The 20,691-nt window shown below is 44.4% G+C and overlaps 1 protein-coding gene, 1 non-coding gene and 1 pseudogene across 2 annotated transcripts in view; 2 read left to right on the top strand and 1 right to left on the bottom strand.

The window, feature by feature from the left end:
* The window catches only part of LOC125152410 (zinc finger protein OZF-like), a 516,059-nt gene that overhangs the window by 351,297 nt on the left and 144,071 nt on the right, over positions 1-20,691 (top strand). The gene's annotated exons all lie outside the window — the stretch shown is intronic.
* On the bottom strand, positions 1,905-2,093 carry LOC125153842 (U2 spliceosomal RNA). Its single transcript, XR_007147590.1, has one exon. It is a non-coding gene; the product is annotated as a U2 spliceosomal RNA (small nuclear RNA).
* On the top strand, positions 3,339-9,661 carry LOC125152438 (zinc finger protein OZF-like; annotated as a pseudogene).

Here is a 20,691-nt window from a genome sequence, read left to right as displayed (position 1 = left end):
CTCTTCCTGCTTCTCCTCTTAGCAAAACCTTTAGAATGGCTCTTCTCTGTGGGTGGCTAATTGATTCCCTCCTCGATGGCTGTTCACCTGACCATGTTCCCTTGGTTCTGAGTGGCTCCCCCTCCAGCAGGGCGTCCCCAGCAGCCTCAGAGGTGTTGGGGGCCACGAGCGACCTTGGGAGGGATGCGGGGTAAGGTAGGGGCAGCCTGGACCCTTTAGGAGGGGCTGGGGAGGGCTGTCCAGGGACGGGCGACCTGTCCCTGAGGGCTGCTGCAGGCACCGGGTCGGCGTACGGGTCCCCCGCCCTGCAGCGCTCTGGGGAGGTGCATGGCTCAGTGGCAGGGGACCTCCTGACATCGCGGTCACCAGAGGCGCGCTGAGAAGTATTGCTTCGCAAGCCGGGTGGCTGGGCATCCTCATCCCGGTGCATTGTGGGGACGGGGACAGGGCAACTTGGCTTCACATGGAAGGCAGGGGCAACAGGGCAGCAGAGCAGCCCCGAAAGCCAACAGGGGGGCCTTCCCGGGGGATGGGGGTGGGGGGAGCCAAGCAGTAAGTGCGTGGGCAAGGGCATCTCTTGGGGACTTCTCGAGGTCCGATCATCCCCTCCTTGTGGGCCAAGTGGAGGAGTAACCCCCCTTGTGGGGTCTTCAAGGCTCACTCCCACACGGCAGCAGAAATTACTCTTGGGGAGGTACGAAATTAAAGAATTTTATTATACTCACAGGTCCTAGAAGAGGGAGGCCAGGTGCAGTCGCAGAGGCCAGATGGGAGGGGAGCAGAAAGGAAACAGAGACACAGAACAAAGAGAGACAGACAGGAGTCACAGACAGGGAAAGCAAGAAGGGGAACTTGTGACGCAGGCCACTCTGGTACATTTGGTTACCTGGTGTTCACCTGGTATGAGGATGTTGGAGCATCAGGAAAATATAAAGTTTAAAAATGTTAGTGGGGTGTGTGTGTGTGTGTGTGTGTGTGTGTGTGTGTGTGTGTGTGTTGTTGTTGTTCTTGTTTGATGGTTTTATCTTATGGACCATGCTCTGTTTGGGTGTCTGTAATAGCATTTCTCTAAAAACAGTGAATGATAAGCATGAAACTGAAAACCTCCACCTTCTTTCTGTTTTATTTCTGGGTGCAGGATTCTCTTTATTGGGCCTGTGACATTACATTTGTAGTAAATATCTGTGGCCAAAGCAAAGAAGGTTAAATTAACTTCCATCTCCTATTTAGAGAAATAGAAGTCATGTTAAATAAGAAGTGATATGAAGGTTGCAAGAGTTGGAGAGCAAGAATGACCAGGAATTGCAGATGGGATTTGGTCTATGTGTGACCCTCACATATAGCCAGATGTAAAAGTGCTTTGATATATTCCGAACTAGGGACTTGCTTTGGATCTGGTGAATTTATTGGGATTTCTAAAGTTTTCATCCCTCTCAGCCTTTGATCAGTGATAACTTATCTGTTCTACTTGCTTAAATCCCAGCCAGAAAAACTGTGTGGTGGGCATTTTCCTCTTACTGTCCCTGAAAGAAAGATACCCCTAGCTTAGTCCCTAATTCTGTCTCTACAGTAAGTACTTTGATCAAGGAAATGAGATAGGACTTGATTTGTCCATGAATGACTGCAGTTCTTAAATGGCATGTTTGTCTAGAATTCACCAATATTCACAGAACTTTTATAGACTCAATTCACCTTTTTTATTTAAAATTTTTTTGTGTCTTTCATCTCACACAGATTGTACATTTTTACATACTCTCTAATTATTTTTAGATTCTATTTTTGGCATTGCTTACTAAGTATTTGCCATAATTCTTGTAAGAAATACACACAGTTCTAAGTGGTTTATTTGTGTGTTCAGTACACATTTGTTAGAGCAGTGAGTAAACATGACCCCTCAAATTCTGTTTATGTTTATTCTTTTTTTTTTTTTTTTAACCAGATCAATGTGTGGAGTGGGCAGGGCAAGCTCCTATTCCATCTCCGTGCTCCAAAAATTCATTTAATATGTTGTCCTCCGATAGAGGACGTATCAGATATTAAACTGATTAGAACAGATACTACACTTGATCTTAGCCATAAGGCTGAGAAGCAATTTAGTTTATTCTTCTGGCTACTCTCAATGACCTCTTTAAGTCTCCAAGCCGGTATCGATAGCTCAATGTGCTCATGAATGAAAAAGAATCACCTTTTGGAGACGATATCTTCTGAGTGACCAAGGTTCCAGCACAAACACATGCTCAATGGATTCTAGCTCTTCTCAGACTTAAATGACTTGCTAAATTTCATTAAAGTCTGAAATTTTTGCAACCTTCACTGATGGTTCCTGTCACTAACTTTAAAGAACTACATAAACATTATTAAAACTCTGTAATTTCTATTTCACTACTGTCTTTCTGAGATAATCTGAATTACCCTTGCAGAACTTTCCCTTCAGTAATAGCAGAAATGATCGTCATTTCCCAGCAAGGCGATGAGATCATGAAGTTCAGGTGCTCCCTTCCTCTTGAGATTCAGATACCCCCTTAATATTGGGGTTCAGATGGCCCCCTTTGCACTCGTGCTCCCAGTGTGAAATTAGTCGCTCTCCATTTGAGACACAGGGCAGATTCCTTAAAGGAATTGAATATCTTGGAATATGGGGAAAGAAGTATTCTACGGATTAAACACTGGGATTAAACACTGTTCTGCACTGGATAGGACACAATCACAATATACAGGTGGGAGAGACGTTTTCCGTGGGATCTAGAGGCAAAGCTTCACCCTGCCCAGTTTCTTCAGGGCAGCCCCACATCCCTTTTCTGTCTGTTACGAACCCGTCCACTCTTTTCCTCTTGTTCTTGACCAGATGCACTGACACTCACAAAAGTGACGCTAATGCTTGAGGTTACATGTGTATGAAGAAGAATACGATAATGTCGATTACTTTACAGCTACGAATGTACATATTTTTATGTCGAAATGACTATGGAATGATATGTGCATTTGTATCAGTAACAGCCTTTGGTAGCACCTAAAATACTCTTTTTAGTCTCGGGAGCCTGCTGAGCTTCATGGGGTCTGAAAGCATGCTTCTGAGAACTTTTGGAGATCGCTTGCAGGCAACACTCCCCACAAATCTGCGTAAATCCCTTAAGGAAGCCTCCGGGACCTTCGCATTCCCCGCGGAACCTAAGCCTCTGGGACTGTTCTGGTGCGGAGCATCTTCGCCAGCGCCTCTACTACATTACCCAGAGGGCTCCGCGCCGAGAGGCAGCGGGCTGAGCCAATGAAGGCCCAAGATAAGAGCTCTTCCGTGCGCTTACAGCGCTTCGGGCGGGACTTCCGGCGTCCTGGTTGTGGCGGTCGTTTTGGGTGTTTCTGGGTTTTTTCCGTGGCGACCGACAGGGAAGGGGCGGGAAGAGGCGCCGTCCCCGGCGCGCCGACTGGGGTTCGTGGCTCGGCGACGCCGCCTGTGCTGCCCCGCGCCGGGCCCGGGACCGCGGGGCCGGGACAGAGTCCAATGGCAGTGGCCGCGCCCAGGGACCCGGCTGAGGTAAACTCGCTGTCCCCGGGCCCTCCCCGCCCTCCCCCCCCCCGACAGACCCTCCAAGCCGGAGCGCGGGGCATTTGCTCGCTCCCTGCGGCCCAGGTCCCGGTGTCCGGGCCCGGAAGGCGCTCGCGGGCGGGGACCCCGCGTCTAAGTGCCGGCGTGACGGGGTGCGGGCTGCAGGGGAGGGGCCTCTCGGTGCAGGGCTGCAGGGGGGCCCAAGGCGGGAGGATTCAAGAGTGTGGGGTCCGCCTTCTGCCCTCGGAGAACGGAGGATGTGCGGCGGGGTCACGGGGGAACTGGCGGGCTGGGGCGTGGTGGGGGCGCTGGGACCCATGGATGGTTGTGAAGACAAGAGGGACACGGTCTGATTTAGGGGTTTAAAAGTTTTCCAGGAGCTGCTCAGGGAGAACCGACTGGAATGGGGATGATGAGGACAGCGAGGCACTGGGAGGTTGGGTCCAAGCGCAGAGAACTGGCAACGGGGAGCGCTGAGGACTGAGATTCAGACTTTAGTGTTTCAGCTCTAGGTCTGGCCTCCAGGGCTGGAAAGATGCACGGGAGGTTCGGGCCGGTTGAAATACACCGTGGTCCCCAGCCTCTGTGGCCTCTATGGCCTAATTCTGCCTGTAGGGCCCCGTGGCTGAAGTAGCACTCGTGGAGGGTGTCCCTGGGCCTCGCTGGTTTGGATCTTGCCCATATCAACTTTGGGATTGTGGTGTTCTGGGACTCTTCACCTGCCTCTCTGCTAGCCCTTTTGGTGTGGGGATCTGGGAGAAATCCCACCGCCAGGAAGTGATCTAGACTCGTCCTGAGTCCAGGCTGAGGGTTGTATGCAGGAGTTCTTGTTTCTGGAATGGAAGGAGGCATAGAAGGTTATCCCAGGAACAGGTACCAGCGCGTACAGGTGCTTGTTAGTGTGGGAACAGGGCACAGCGTGTCTTCTTTCTCTTAGGAACAAAGAGCAGGGGACTGGAGTTAGTCTTGGAAATGGCTGCCTGAGAAGTTGGGCAACTCTAATGGATGTAATGGGAGATCGGGAGCGGAGGAGGGAGATGATCGTACCCAGGTCCAGACAGGCTCCATCGGGTTGTAGAGTGGAAAACAGACTTTGGGGGTGAGGGAGGAGGATGGGTGACCAGGGAAGAGGGTACTGGAATAGTCCAGGTGAGTGTTCATGGACCAGAGTGGTAGCTGTGGAGGTGGGGGAAGTGGTTGGTATTCTGGATGCATTTTTCAAGAAGGGCTGATTTTGAGGGTGAGAGAGAGAGAGAGGAAGGAGTGAGAGATGACACTAGAGTGTTGGTCTGAGCAGCAAGAAGGGTGGAAATTCTATCAGCTGAGACTGGAAAATCCGTGGTAGTGGTTTTCACTGGGGGGTGGCAGGAGCTCAGAGAACAGACGACTGTGGCATCGAGTGGGCAGCTGGACACAGGTCTGGAAATCTGGGGTGGGGCTTAGGATGGAGACACGCAAAGGGGTGGCTAGCATGTGTACCAGGCCATGGATGATACTTAGAAGATGGAATTCAGGTCATGGCAGTGGTGTTATCAGCAGGTCAGAAAGAAGATTAAGAGTTCTGAGGACTAGCTCTATTGCTTGGGTACCTGGTTGGGGGTTAGGAGGATCATAAATACAGATGTAGGAGAGAAGTGGCCATGAAGGGAGTATGTGGGGAGGATGGTCTTGGCAGGTGACCAAGACTTCCGAGGGAAGAGCGGACCGGAGACAGATTTGGAGGCGTCGGATTAATTGAGATAAGATGGGTTTACTATGACTTTGTGGTAAGCTTTGGTGGGTTCTGGGGGTTTTGCTGGTGGGTAATGTCTGGGGCAAATGTGGTCGTCTGTGAGAATTAGTATGCCTGGTATCGGGATGGCTGGGCTTTGAAGGAGAGTAGGTGGAAGGAACATGGTTGTGGCTGCTGAGGGGACAGCAAGTGCAGCACAGAAGTGGGAGAGGGTCGGGGCGCCTGGGTGGCGCAGTCGGTTAAGCGTCCGACTTCAGCCAGGTCACGATCTCGCGGTCCCGGAGTTCGAGCCCCGCGTCAGGCTCTGGGCTGACGGCTCGGAGCCTGGAGCCTGTTTCCGATTCTGTGTCTCCCTCTCTCTCTGCCCCTCCCCCGTTCATGCTCTGTCTCTCTCTGTCCCAAAAATAAATAAACGTTGAAAAAAAAAAAAAAAAAAAAAGAAGTGGGAGAGGGTCACGGGTATCTGAAATTCACATGTGGTGCTATGTGACTGACGAAGCAAGGACTGGAGACAGGTGGAGAGGCCTTCAAAGCAGCGTCCAGGGCTACCCCTGGTGTTGGGATTCATCAGAGGTCTGGGGTAGTACTGGATCCTATTTGGATCTGCCCAGTTCTTTCTGGATGCCACGTACCAGGTAACCTGGCGCAAGTCCAGAGAGAGAGATGCATATGGTGTGGGGCAGGGAGTTGGTGGTCGAAGGCGTGAGAGGGGTGCATGTGGAGAGAGGGATATGAATTGATGGTCCTGGGCCCTGGTACTGGAAACTTAGGGGTGATGGGTGACCCCAAATTTTATTGTGAGTCATGATAACAGAGGACTCCAGGGAATCGCATGGCAGGGAGAGATGCGGTCCTGGAATCCTCGGGCATATTCCCGAGTGTAGATGGTGTCTCTCTGCCTACCTGCCTGCACTTGTTGAGGGCTGGGCATTTGGTTAATAGAACCACGAAGAAAGAGTAGAACCAGCAGAACCGGGTTTCTCTGCTGAGGTGGGGAGCTTGGGAAGAGGATGGGCATGGGGTAGATGTGTGGGTTTGGATTGTGGGTCCTCAGGAGGCTGTGGTTTCATCTGTCCCCAACATGACAGGACAGTGTGACTTTGGAGGACGTGGCCGTGTATTCTCCTGGGAGGAATGGGGTCTCCTTGATGAGGTTCGGAGACGCCTGTACCACAATGTGATGCTGGAGAAGTTGGCACTTATAACCTCCCTGGGTAAGGCCCTCACACCCACCAGTGACCTGGGTAGTGACTTTGCCTTTCTGCTTTTCCCGAGGGGCCGCTGTGTCTTTACATCCAGACCATGGCCCCGCGTCCTTCCTAGTCTCCTGGGTAGGTGCTGTTGTTGCTATGACTGGGCGGTACTGCCGTCTTCTCTCCCTGCTACCCCAGTACCCGCTGCCTTTCCTGGTAGGAAAGGGTTCTAGGGAATCCTAGGCAGTCTTGGCCATCAGCTGAATGGACCCCACCTGGCTTGCCCCCTCCCTAGCTGCGTGGCTTCTGCAGATCCCTGGTACCTACTTACCTCAGGTTTTGCTCCCTCTGACAGTCCTGCACGCCTGCACGTGCCAGGAATTGCCGTCACTGACACGGACACCGCTTACATGCACGATGAGCTGTTCTGTGAGACCTTTGTCTGAGGTTCTTTTTGTAACGTTCAGTTTTCTTTGCTTTGTCATGTCATAAGCTGGGCTGGTACAGGCCACTTACCTGTCCTGTCTTTCCCTTAGGACTTGGTTATCCTAGTCCTGTGTAGTTGCTCCGTTAGGGGTGTCGGGGAGAGTTCTGGCTGCTTCACAGAATAGATACCACTCCCGCCATGGGACAAGGGGCTGGAGGGGGCCTGGCCCTGCTGAGTGGCAGCTGAGGGAAGACATGACATCGGGACCGTGTTCACATCATACCAGCAATCTGTTCAAACCAGTGTTTTGGTGCCATTTCCACTGGCCACACCTCATTTCCACCTTTTCTTCCCTGTTCTTGCCGCTTGGCCAGTTTGTCCTTTTTACTGACTTCTGGCCCCTAGCCGCTCCCAACTTCCTGGCATCTGTCTGCTGCCTGCTCCTTTCCACTGCTGCCTCTGCAGGGCCCCCGGCATTGGCTCGTGCGTAACGGATGGTGAGCGCGTATCCTCAAATGTCCTTGAACACCAGCTACTCACTAGCAATCTGACTTTTCTGTTCCTGGACCAGAGCTTCTTCACAACACTCACGTGTGAGCAACAGCCCTCCTGGGGGTCGTCCTCAGAGGAGCAAGTCGGAAACCCCGACTGCCTCTCTCCACTGTGCTACATCCCATTCCTCCTCGTTCCGCCTTGCGAGGCCTCCCTACTTCCGCGACCTTTTAGAGTCCAGTACTGCAAAACAGCCCCTTCCTCACCTTGCCTCCCAGCTCCCTCATCCTGAAAACAGCCTCACGCATTCATTCCTGGGTGTGTCAGGCACATGTTTGTAACGTGGCTGCCACCCGTCCCCACGTGTACTTGACTAGCATTTCTCTGTTTTCAGATTATTTTTGTGGGATAGACAATGAAGAGGCCCCTTCTGGACAGAATGTTTCTCTGGGAAGAACACCACCAAGCAGGACTTCGGGGCCAAATCTATCCACCCAGAAGCTTCATCTCTGTGAGATGTGTGTTCCTGTCATGAAGGATATTTTGTACCTGGCTGAGCTTCAGGGAACACATACCAGGCAGAAATCCTACACACGTGTGGCACGTGGGAAACGATTCTGTTTCAGTGCAGATCTTCGCCAACACCAGAATGAGCACGGTGGGAAAAAGCCCTATAGCAAGGACGTGGACAGGGCTTCCTTTGCGAAGACCTATAGAGGCCATTCATTAGGGAAGCCTTTCACCTGTGGGGAGGTTGAAAAGGACTTCCTGGCCAGTGTGGCCAGTGCTGTGAGTATACACAGCAGTACTAAGTGTGAGGAAGTCTTTCGCAGTGGAAAAAGTTCTTACAGATGTGGCGAATGTGGAAAAGCCTTCTGTCGTAAACGTACCCTTGTTCAGCATCAGAGAATTCACACTGGAGAAGGACTGTTTAAGTGCAGTGACTGTGGGAAAACCTTCAGCTACAAGCATACGTTTGTTCAGCATAAGATAGTCCATGCTGGAGTAAAGCCTTTTGAGTGCAGTGAATGTGGAAAGGCCTTCAGGTTTAAGTATAAACTTGTTCAGCACCACCGTACTCACACTGGAGAAAGGCCTTATGTGTGTAGTGAATGTGGGAAAGCTTTTGGGTGCAAATCCAAACTTGTTCGGCACGAGAGAATTCACACCGGAGCAAGGCCTTATGAGTGTGCTGAATGTGGCAAATATTTTAGACAAAGCTCTGGCCTTGTTCAACATCGGAGAATTCACACTGGAGCAAAGCCTTATGAATGTGATGAATGTGGAAAGTCCTTTAGCCAAAGCTCTGTCCTCATCAACACCAGAGAGTTCACACTGGAGAAAGGCCATATGAGTACAATGAATGTGGGAAAGGCTTAGACAAAGCTCCATTTGCGTTCAGCATCGGAGAGTTCACACGGGAATAAGGCCTTATGAATGTAGTGAATGTGGGAAGTCCTTTGGCCAAAGCTTCAGGCTTATTCTACATTGGAGAATTCACACTGGAGAAAGGCCTTATGAGTGCAACGAATGTGGAAAATCCTTTAGCCAAAACTACAGCCTCATTCAACACCATAAACTTCACACTAGATAAAGGCCTCAGGAGTGCAGCCAGCACAAGAAAGTTCATTAAACAGTCTGCTCTGGTTTAACACCAAAACTTCACGACCCACGTTAGTTTTATGAATCAGCAAATGTGCAAAAATGTTCAGCCAAAGATCTAAACTCATTGAGCATGAGAAAGAAATTCCACTTAAGATGGTGGCCTTAAACCTTCAGCGAACGTGCTCTTTGTTCAGCGTAACAACACTAGAGAGCATCTGTGCAGAGCCATCTGCTGTGTATTCCAGTTGTGAGAAGTTTTCAGGAGCTGCATTTCATATTCTGACCTGCGCAGACCTTGCCAGAATTATGTCACTGCCAGGTGGTAGTAGAAGTCATTTTGCCTCTGACACCTGGCAGGTCCTTACGGCACGCGTGTCTCCTCAGCATGCTTAGGGAAGACAGATGTTTGCACTCTGTCTCCCATCCTCTAGTGAAAATCATAATCTGATCCCCTGGGGGTTCTCATTCGCTTTCTTCTGACTAGTATGGCAGGGACCTGACCCACTTTTTGCTGAAAGGATCCAGTCTAGGAACTGCTGAGTTTGTAAAGTTTTGCCTTCATGGTGTTAATTGGTCTCATGCAATATTTTTTATAGGTTTTCCAGCCTCCAACTCACTGATCTGGGACCTGTGTGTCTCACATTTGCTCTGGTTTGTGCAATAATAAAAGTCTTATTAAGTGACCTTTAATCTTAAGATTTTTGTTTATTGTGTGGGGTGGGTTGAAAACAGAATTGGGCTCTGCCATTGTGGAGAGGTGGACAGCTTTCTTGAGACATCATGAGGACAGTATGACATCACAGACTACCCATTCACTATAGTTTTTACCTTATCTGCCTTCCTGTCTGGTTTAAAAACAAACATAATAATAAATATTTGGTGTTTGTCCCTACTTCCTAGCACAGAGATTCTAAAACCCTTGGGATTTCCTGAGTGATAAGACTGTCTTTTGTATGATAGTGAAATGACTCAAGATGGAGGCCAATAAAGGAACTTCAGGATTGGGGCTGGTCACCAGACATGAGAAGGTTTGAATTTTAAGCCGTACCTTTGACATCTGGGGAGGGGAAGGAGTGAGAGATTGAGTTCATCCACCAATTGCCAATGATTTAGTCAACCATGCCTATATAATGACACCTTGTTAAAAACCTCTAGACAATAAGGTTTCACACTATCCAGCCAGGAGGGGAGTGCACACTGATTCCACTGGGATAGAGGTTCTTGTGCTTGGGGTTCTTATGGAATTCACCCTGTGTACTTCTTTATCTGGTTGTTAACGTGTGTCCTTTATAGTAGACTAATAGTAAATATAGCATTTTCCTGAGTACTGTGAGTTATTCTAGCAAATTATCAAACCTGAGTGGGGACTCAAGGCAACACTAAATTTGTAGTCAGACTGGCAGAAGTGGGGTTAACCTGGGACCCCATTTGTGGCTGCCATCTGAAGAGACAGTTGTGGGATGGAGTCCTTAACTGTAGGATCGAGTGGGGATAAGTGTCAGAATTGAATTGAATTGAACACCCAGTTGGTGTTAGAATGACACATTTGCTATCAGAAAAAGCCAGATACTGCATAAGGCCTTCTAAGAAAGGTCTGTGGTCCTAATTTGTGACCTGAGTGCCAGGATTTTTTGTAGGACCAAAGATTGCCCTGAAGAGGGCACAGTTGTGACAACCAACAATGCTTTTGGAAGTGAAAAGGCTAGGACGTCATAATTTCGCCAAGTCATAGTGATAGAAATCAGCAGTGTTTGAATTATGCTTGAACCTGACATTAAGGCCCGATTCTCTAAAATGAATTAGAAAGGGACACCTGGGTGGCTCAGTCAGTTATGCATCCGACTTTGGCTCAGGTCATGATCTTGTGGTTCACAGGTTCGAGCCCCACGTCAGAGCCTGGAACCAGCTTCTTGGATTCTGTGTCTCCCTCTCTCTCTGCCCTTCCCATTTGTACTCTATCTTGATCGATCTCTCTCTCTCTCTCAAGAATAAAACATAAACATTTTTCTTAATGAATTAGGAAAATACAGAGTGCTTAATCTTTCTCTGACTGAAATCACTGAGATATATGAGTATTAAAAAACCTGTTTTAAAAGTTCTCATCAATAATTACCATTAAGCTTAGAGTTCAACTTAAGGCTTATCTCTGCATGGAAATTTGATTGAGACCATTGATAGTGACTTCCTAATTACACAACGTCCACCTACATTTTTATCAGCCCAGAGAAACTTTGCATTCTCCGTGTTCCATTTGCTCAGACACCATATCAGAAACAGCCTCACTAGTTCTCTTTTGTTTTAAGGAGAACACATATTACAAAGCTAAGCTAGGAGTCTAAGGTGTTTTGTTACTGGTTTTTTACCCCAAATCTGCAATCTTTAAGGTAACATCCAGATGCTAAGGGCTCCTTGAAATCTTATTTTTGCTTTGTCACTAACCCCACTTCAGTTGTGTGGACTCAGTAGCATCTTCAGGGTGCGTCATAGGCTATTTGTAGCAGAGTACCTGGTTCCTATTTAGGGTTCCAATGGGAACTTTCCTTACAGCGAAACCACAGATCCAAACAATTAGGGAAGCATACTTGCCCCCTATCCCAATGACCGTTGGCCCAGTGGCACATGGCAGCCATTTATATCACAGAGCATACGCTGGCCACAGATAGAGGGGAAAGCCAGATCCACCATCTGGGGTCACAAACACGTTCTCTACCATTTAGAGCCTTGTAACTCCCTACACCACAGCAATCAATGCTCTAACATTCCACCGTTGCCATCAGCTAAAAAAGACTATATTTTGATTACTTACTAGGCTTGTTGCCACTACCTTCAAACCTCTCATCCCTGAGTTGGGGAATCCAGATAATCCAGGACCTCTGTTCTATCCTGCATTGTCCTAATAATTACCTGTAAAGAGGTCAGTCTACTCAAAGAGCTGATGTTATGATCTGTCACTTAAAAGCTTCCCAAAGCCTGATCAGGACCTTACCCTAATCCTCCAGCTGTCCTCTCTTCCAGCAGCTCCTTTCCCTCTCCCGTTAACTTGCCTGTCCACCTTGGTGTTCCTAGCTCAATATATTCATGAAAATCTCAAGAATGCCAAATAAATCAATTTTTAACTTTGTAACGTTCTTCCAGGATTACTTTTGTCTATGTTAATATTCTGCCACCTTTATACAGAGAATAGAAAATCATTATTTGGGGGGCACCTAGGTGGCTCAGTCGGTCAAACGTCCGACTTGGCTCAGGTCATGATCTCGGGGTTCATGAGTTTGAGCCCCGCGTTGGGCTTTGTGCTGACAACTCAGAGCCTGGAGCCTGCTTTGGATTCTGTGTCTCCCTCTCTCTCTGCCTCTCCCCCACCTGTGGTCTCTCTCTGTCTCTAAAATAAATAAACATAAAAAAAAATCATTTGGTATCATTTGACAACATCTTCTGCCTCGTAAATCTAAACCAATTCTCTTTTGGGCTCCCTGTGTTGAAACGGAAATGATGCCTCCCTTCAATGTAGGGTCAATTCCTTGATTATTGACACTTAAAGATGACCTCCCCATGTCTTAACTTTTAAGGGCTTTTGTTCTTGGTCTATCAGATCTCTTGACTGACAAACCCACCCCTCACTGATCTTCAGTCTCTTAATCGCCTTTACAAAAAGTACAAAAGTACAAAAATCAGTAAGTCTGTGTACTTCATAAAATAACTACCCTTCACTCTGATCTAGTACATTTTCTTACCTAGCTTTGCTCTCCCTCACTCTCTATGGCTAAATTTTCACAAGCACTTTCTCTTTTTGTTTTTTGTTATTTCAACTCCTATGTGTTTCCTACTCATTTGTATGAAAGTTTGTCTTCACAGCTTCATCATCATCAATGAACTTATGAACACATTAATGACATTTAAATTTTTCCTTAAAGTTTTTTTCAGCAGCTTTTGGCACCACGGGGTTTTTGTTGTTGTTCTGTATTCTTTTTTATTTTTTTTAATAATGTTTATTTTTGAAAGAGAGAGAGAGAGAGAGAGAGAGAGAGCATGAGCATGAGCAGGGAGGGCCAGAGAGAGAAGGAGACACAGGATCTGAAGCAGTCTCCAGGCTCTGAGCTGTCAGCACAGAGCCTGATGCAGGGCTCGAACTCACGGACCGCGAGATCATGACCCAAGTCGAAATTGGATGCTCAACCAACTGAGCCACCCAGATGCCCCTGTTGTTTTGTATTCTTAACTGAATATGCTGGCTCAAGAAGAAAAAAATATATATTCTCTTAGTATTGTAATGAATGAGGGTCCAAGTAACAGTCATCTCTTAATCTGTATATACTTTTTGGTGATCTTATGCAATGGCATGATTATAAATAATATGATAAGCTCAAAACTTTAAAGTGTGTATCTCCATTGAAAAATCCAGCGATCAGCTATCTAATAATCTATTTGCAACCTATTTCTGGACATCTGGTAGACATGACAGACTCCACACTTAAACTTCTCTGAACTCTCTTTAAAATTTTTTTTTTAAATAAACTATTTTTTAAAGAGTAGTTTTAGCTTCATAGCCAAATTAACAGGAAACTACAGAGATTTCCCATATATCCCATGCCCTCACATACACATAGTCTGCCTCATTATTAACCTCCAGCACTACAGTGGTGCAGTTGTTATGATTGATGAACCTACAAAGACATGTTATCACCCAAAGACCATGATTTACATTAAGGTTTACTCTTGTACATTTTATGGGTTTGGATAAATGTATAATGACATGTGTCCACCATTATAGTTATACAAATTAGTTTCACTCCCCTAAAATTTCGGTTTACTGCCCTAAAAATTCTCCACCTAATCGTCCCTCCCTCCTGCCTAACCTCTGGCAACTACTGATATTTTTATTGTCTCCATAGTTTTGCCTTTTCAGAATGTTATACAGTTTGTAGCCTTTTCAGAATGGCCTCTTTGACTTAGTAATATGTGTTTAAGTATCCTCCACTGCCTTTTCATGGCTTGACAGTGCTCACTCTCTCTCTCGTTCTAGGTGCTGAATTATATTCCATTGTCTGGACAGAGCACAGTTTATTTATCCATACACCTAATGAAGGACATCTTGATTGCTTCCAAGTTTTGCCAGTTGTGAATAAAGTTGCCTGTATACATCCGTGTGCAGGTTTTTGTGTGGATGTGTTTTCAACACATTTGGGTATATACCAAGGAATGCAATTGCTGGATTGCCTGGCAAGCCTGTCAGTCTTGTAGGAAACTGCCAGACTGTCTTCAAAGTGACTGTGCCATTTTGCTTCCCTGCCAGCGATGAATGAGAGTGCCCGTTGCTCCACCTCCTCACCAGCATTTGGTGGTGTCAGTGTGTGCTTGCTTTTCACTCTGCTCTGACTGCAGCTGTCCCATTCTCGGTTGATAGAGACTCCTTCCTTCCAGTTGCTGAGACTAAAAATCCAGGGCTCGTTCTCAACTCATTCCTTTTCTCATACTGCAGAACCAGTCCTACAGGAAATCTGATTGGGTCTACTTTCAAAACATATCATGAATCTGACCCCTTTTCACCGCCATGCCTGCCCTCAGCCTGGTAAGAGCCACCATCCTCTATCTGAATTTCTGCAGCGGTCATCAACTGATCTTGATCCTATGCTTTTTCTTTTCAAGTCTGTTGTCAACGCTTCAGCCAACGTGACCCTTTCAAAGTATGAATCAGGTAATGTCCATATTTGAGCAAGATCCCAGAAGCCCTCCTCATTTTATTGGAGAAAATTCAGAATTCTTACAAGAGTTTGAGGAGCTACACAGGTCTTTAGCCCATGTTTCTCTCCGACCCCCCTTTTTTTTTTTAACGTTTATTCATTTTTGAGAGACAGAGAGAGACGGAGCATGAGTGGGGGAGGGGCAGAGAGAGGGAGACACAGAATCCGAAGTAGGCTCCAGGCTCTGAGCTGTCAGCCCAGAGCCCGACGTGGGGCTCGAACTCACAAACGATGAGATCATGACCTGAGTTGAAGTCAGACGCTTAACGACTGAGCCACCCAGGCGCCCCTCTCTCTGAGCACTTTTAAACCCTGTGGCTCATTCATCTCATTCCATAGGCATCAGTACCAGACTTTGCTCGACACAATGATACTGGCTGATACCTGTGCTTGGGTCATATACTCAAAAATGCTGCATGGCTTACTTCATCTTTATTCAAGTCTTGCCTGAAGTTTCCATTTGCCATCAGGTCTCCCTTACTACTCTACCCTCTCATTCCCTGCTCATCCCCCAACTCCAGCTTACTCCCCTTCAAGGCACCTGTCATCATATAGCATATTGAATGTTTACTATTTATTAGATAATACTAGATATTAGATATTATTATTATCTAATACCTGTTTCAATACAGGTAAGTTCTCTTCTACCTTCCCCCTTCCTCTTGCCCTCTATAGATCACTTACACCAAGGATAATGTATTATCTACATTTCAGGTGCTTAACATCTGTTTATTGAAGTAGTAAATAAAAGTTGCCTTGGGAGTGCCTGGCCGGCTCAGTCAGTAGTGCATGTGACTCTTGATCTTGGGATTGTGGGTTCAAGCCCCATGTTGGGTGTAGAGATTATTTAAAAATAAAATCTTTTTTAAAATTTGCCTCACTTTCTTCATATTCATTTTTAATACTTTAGTAATTTTTACTTAATGGTTCTTTCTTTTCCTCTTTCAGAATATGGGCAGTGTAAGAATCATATTTGAGAGGTAACATCCTCAGGTTGGCCAGAATCACAGACCAGCCTTGAATGAAGCTTCCTTCTGTCACTTCACACACACACAAGATGAGCATCCTCATCTCACCTGTCATTTCCACCTGATACTTTTCAGAAAACTTAGCTTTGTTTTCCCGTGGCTGTTCCTGCTTTTTCTTTCTTTCTGAGATAATTAATCACTACTAATAGCTCCTAGTAATTTGTAGCTTTTACTTTTTTTTCCCAGAGATAATTTCAACTCTCCATGCAGACATTGTCACTGCAATTATTGGTGAAGTGATCATCACTTCCCTCCAAAGAGATGAGATCATGGTGTCCCAGACCTTTATCTCGGATAAGATACCACCTTTGCACACATGCTCCAGATTGGACTCTAAAATCTGCTGGTTTGGTGGGGAATGACATTTGGTAAGTAGAACTTCCTTTTAGATCAAGAGAGAGTCTTAGAGAAAAATGATACTGCTAAGAAAACATTTTAAGAAATATTGTGCGTGAATATAATCTTATTTTCCTGGGAAGAGAAAATGGGCACAAATATATACAGAAGGGATATTTTCTAAGGGTTCCTGAGAAGTAGAGACCCAGCATTCCTGTCTGGAGGCTGTCTGATGTCTGTCTTCTGCCTTCTTGGTCATAGCCCTCTGAATTTTTGGGATTTGGGAGCAGAAATCATCAGATAATATTACTGCGTTAAAATCTACATGTGACCCTGACATTTAACTAGAACTTTCCCTGAACTTTATCAGTTGCTTTGAATCCATTGTGGTTTCAAAAGTCATTATTCAAACTCAACCTCACAAGCAATAATAAATTGGTCTGTTCTAACCACAAAGATCCTAGTCAGGGGAGCTGTTAGTAAGATTATCCTGCCACTTTCCCAGGAAGTAAAATGTGTCCAATACAGTTCCTAATTGTGCCTCTACAGAAAGCAGTTTGCTCAAAGAATGAGATGGGGTTTTATTTGTACATGAATGTCTGTGTTTCTTAAAGGACACGTGGCTTGAGTATTCATAGAACATTTGTGCTACATTATTTACCCAAACATTGTTCTCCTCACTCCTACTCAATTGAAATATCTAATTATTATTAAATTCATTTTTATGATTTATTATAAATAAAACTTTATTATAATTATGATTCAAGGGCAACCCTCCTATCTCTTTCTCTTTGTATTTGTTAATTTCAAATGTGTATTTTATTTAATTTTACCTGTGATTTCCTAAAATTTTCAGCTGGAGTTATAAACCCTACTACCTTTTTCCCAAGAAATATTTGAACAAATTTATATGCATATGCATAAAATAAATGTTCTTTTCTTCCTCACTCTCCCTCTTCCCTAAGCTCACATGTCACTGGGTTTATGATTTGTTATCATTTATTGTGTATACTTCCAGAAATGCTTTGATTCATTAGCATGTACTTTCTTAGATTCCAGTGTTTCCCAAACTTTAATGTCAGTTACATAATGAATTTTAATTTGATAAATTATTGCCTATTAATATTATTATTGACAAATATTATTTGTTAAAGTTTATTTATTTATTTTGAGAGAGAGAGAGAGAGAGAGAGAAAATGCACGTGCATGTATGAGCCAGCAGAGGAGCGGGGGGAGAAAGAGAAAGAGGGATAATCCCAAGCAGTTTCCATTCCGTCAACGCAGAGCCCGATGTGGGGCTTGAACTCACAAACCCATGAGATCATGACCTGAGCTGAAATCAAGACTTGGCCACTTAATCAACTGAGCCACTCAGGCGCCCCGATAACAAATATTATTGCAAAACTGAAGACCACTCTTGTTTGATGTATCCTAATTTAATTCTCTGGAAACATCTAACATTTAGAAGGTTATAAAAAATTGCTATCTAATTAAATGTGGATAATAGAACTGAACATTTTTACCTAATAATATTTTATATATAGAAAGATCCTACTCCTATACCATTATACAAATTTTTAGACTGAGAAACCATAATTAATTCATTTAATCTTTATCTAGGTGAGGTTATGTGAGATTACAATATAATAATGTAAAGTGAAGATGTGAATGTGAATTAAATATTTGGCACAGGAGTATATTTCTGCATATAAATGGTATCTCCTTTTAAATTTATTATGCATTTACATGATAATTTCTAAGAAAAAACATTAAAAATTGTTAAAAATAAGAAATTCTTATTTATATAACTTTAAGTGTTAGAAAATATATGATCATATATCTCATGATTAGAGGGGGCATCTAGAATGTTATTAATTGCCTCTCCTTTCCATTATTCTTAGGTAAAATATTTTCTATTATTTTGTTCTTCATCTTTATATTTTAATTTAATCATGCCTTTCATCTTATATAAATTGTACATTTTCACATATTCCAATAAGTTTAAATTACTAGGCTTCTGTCATATGGATTGCTTACTACATACATATTTATCACAAGTCATTATTTTAAAAAATATATACATCCTATATGGTTTACCTGTTACGTTTAGGTTTTTTACTGGTATATATGTTTTTATTTAATTAATTAATTAATTTATTTATTTTTAAAGTTTTAATGTTTATTTATTTTTGAGAGAGAGAGAGAGAAACAGAGCAAGAGGGGGAAAGGGGCAGAGAGAGAGGGAGACACAGAATCCGAAGCAGGCTCTAGGCTCTGAGCTGTCAGCACAGAGCCTGACTTGGGGCTTGAACCACAAACTGTGAGATCATGATCTGAGCCGAAGTCGGACGCTTAACCTTGAGGCAGTACCTTCTTAATACACTGCATCTTTATTGCTGAGGCCCATGATTGGCAACCCAGATGTTACTCCTAAACAATAGATGTGTTTTGGGGCACCTGGGTGGCTCAGTTGGTTGAGCCTCCGACTTCAGCTCAGGTCATGATCTAATGGTTCATGGGTTCGAGCCCCACATCAGGCTCTGTGGTGACAGCTCAGAGCCTGGAGCCTGCATTGGATTCTGTATCTCTCTCTCTGTGCCTCCCCTGTTCACACTCTGCCTCTCTCTCTCAAAAATAAATAAACATTAAAAAAATTTTAAACAATAGATGTGTTTTGCTTGCCTATATCGTGTTTTCATTGAAAGCTTGTTTTTATAAAAATTGAGAATATTGCAGAAACCAGCCTGGGTTTGTTGATATGGTAATACCAGTTAAAAATTGGTCAGAGCTCGGAAATACCAACCCACTTGGTTGGGTCTTGCATTTTTCACTTTACAGCTCTACCTGTGTGGCTGGCTTTGCTTTTTTTCACTTTCCTCTCTTCATAATGAAGGCACTTAAATTGTTGGTGCTGGCTTAGGAAAAATACTAAGAGAAAGAGTAAGATCAATAGATTTCAATGAACCCATATCTGAAAGTGACAGGGTAAATATGCAAAATAAGAAAGCATGGTGCTGTAGACAATGAAAGAACAAAATTGGAGCAAACAACAAACCTAGTATTTGCCAGTTATTACAACAAATCCTTTCCAACTTTAATATAGACCTTTTCAAACATCTGCCCCAGAGAAGAAGGTAATGATAGGAACCAGCAGAAACCGTCCAGGGTCACACTCATTTCATCTGCAAACCTGCCCGGTCTTCCCTCCAGCAAAAATTCAGAGGCCCCGTATTGCCCTCTGGACCCATCCATTATGACAGGTCCTGCCGCCTCAGGGGTCCCACAGTCATTAATGAATATTGCCTCAATTTAGGTGGCGTTCCACTCTGTCCCCCTTTTCTTTTACTAGGTTAAAACTTCTGCAAAAAGAGAGTGTAGATAGCAAAGAAGATCTTACTCCTTTCCCTTTATTTTCTCCTTTTCAGTGTGTTGGTCTTCTATCATCCTCCAACTGTAAGGTTATTTTTTAAAGCAGTGATAAAAATGCATTTTAAAAACATATTTGTTTTAATTTGGAAATAGTAATAGCTGGAAATATCCCACACTTTGTCATTGGGAATCCTTCCTGTTAACTCTTGGCATCCTGTTTACATAATCTCAGTAGTTTGGGGTGGCTCTTTTGTTTTCTTCTACAATAGGAAGTTCTGAGATAGTTTCTGTAACTTCTACCCCAGATGTGGATTCATTCATTTCTTCAGGAAGTTCTAATTATCTTTTAATAAAATGTTATGTATACACTGTATATGTATGTGCATGCATTTATGAGCATATATAGTTTGTTTGTTTTTATGTTTGCCTGAATTTTTATAATACTTTTGTCACCATATATATTTAGATAAATATGTAAAAAAGAATTGTGGCACCAAAGCCACAAACCAGGTATATTGAGAGCAGTCTGACTTCATACTTTGTCCTGTGCTCTTTCTCCACTATCACCTACAGGTGCTCATTAAAAAAAAAAATTTTTTTTTAATGCTTATTTATTTTTGAGAGAGAGACAGACAGAGAGACAGAGAGACAGAGACAGAGACAGAGCATGAGCAGGGGAGGGGAAGAGAGAGAGGAAGATACAGAATCAGAAGCAGGCTCCAGGTTCTGAACTGTCAGCACAGAGCCCGATGTGGGGCTCAAGCCCACGAGCCTTGGAGCTGTGAGATCATGACCTGAGCCAAAGTTGGCCACTTAACCGACTGAGCCACCCAGGCAGGTGCTCATTTTTAGAACTTGTAAATGTATTCTTTTAGTTTAAAATTTTGGTCATATACACATAAATAAATGGATTGTAGTTATACTCCCTTTATTAGGAAAATAAGCTAACTGCACACAATATTCTGACACTTTCTATTTTTTACCTGATGATGTGTCCTGGAAACGCAGCAGGAGAACTTTACCCATCATGGCTGCCTAGTGTCCCATTGTGAACATACACTATGATTCCTTCAGTCTCCTGTTGATTAACATTGGTTGATTTCAATCTTTGTAATTTCAAATAGTCCTGCAAAAAATTGTTTTGCACATATGAAAGGCATGTGTAAATGTTCATATATTCATATCGAGGTGAGAAATTATATGACTAAAGATGTTTTCTTGGTGTAT

This window comes from Prionailurus viverrinus, chromosome E2 (genome assembly GCF_022837055.1).
Source record: "Prionailurus viverrinus isolate Anna chromosome E2, UM_Priviv_1.0, whole genome shotgun sequence".
NCBI lineage: Eukaryota > Metazoa > Chordata > Mammalia > Carnivora > Felidae > Prionailurus > Prionailurus viverrinus.
The sequence above is the reverse complement of the archived record's forward strand: the minus strand, read 5'-3'. Positions and strand labels throughout refer to the sequence as shown.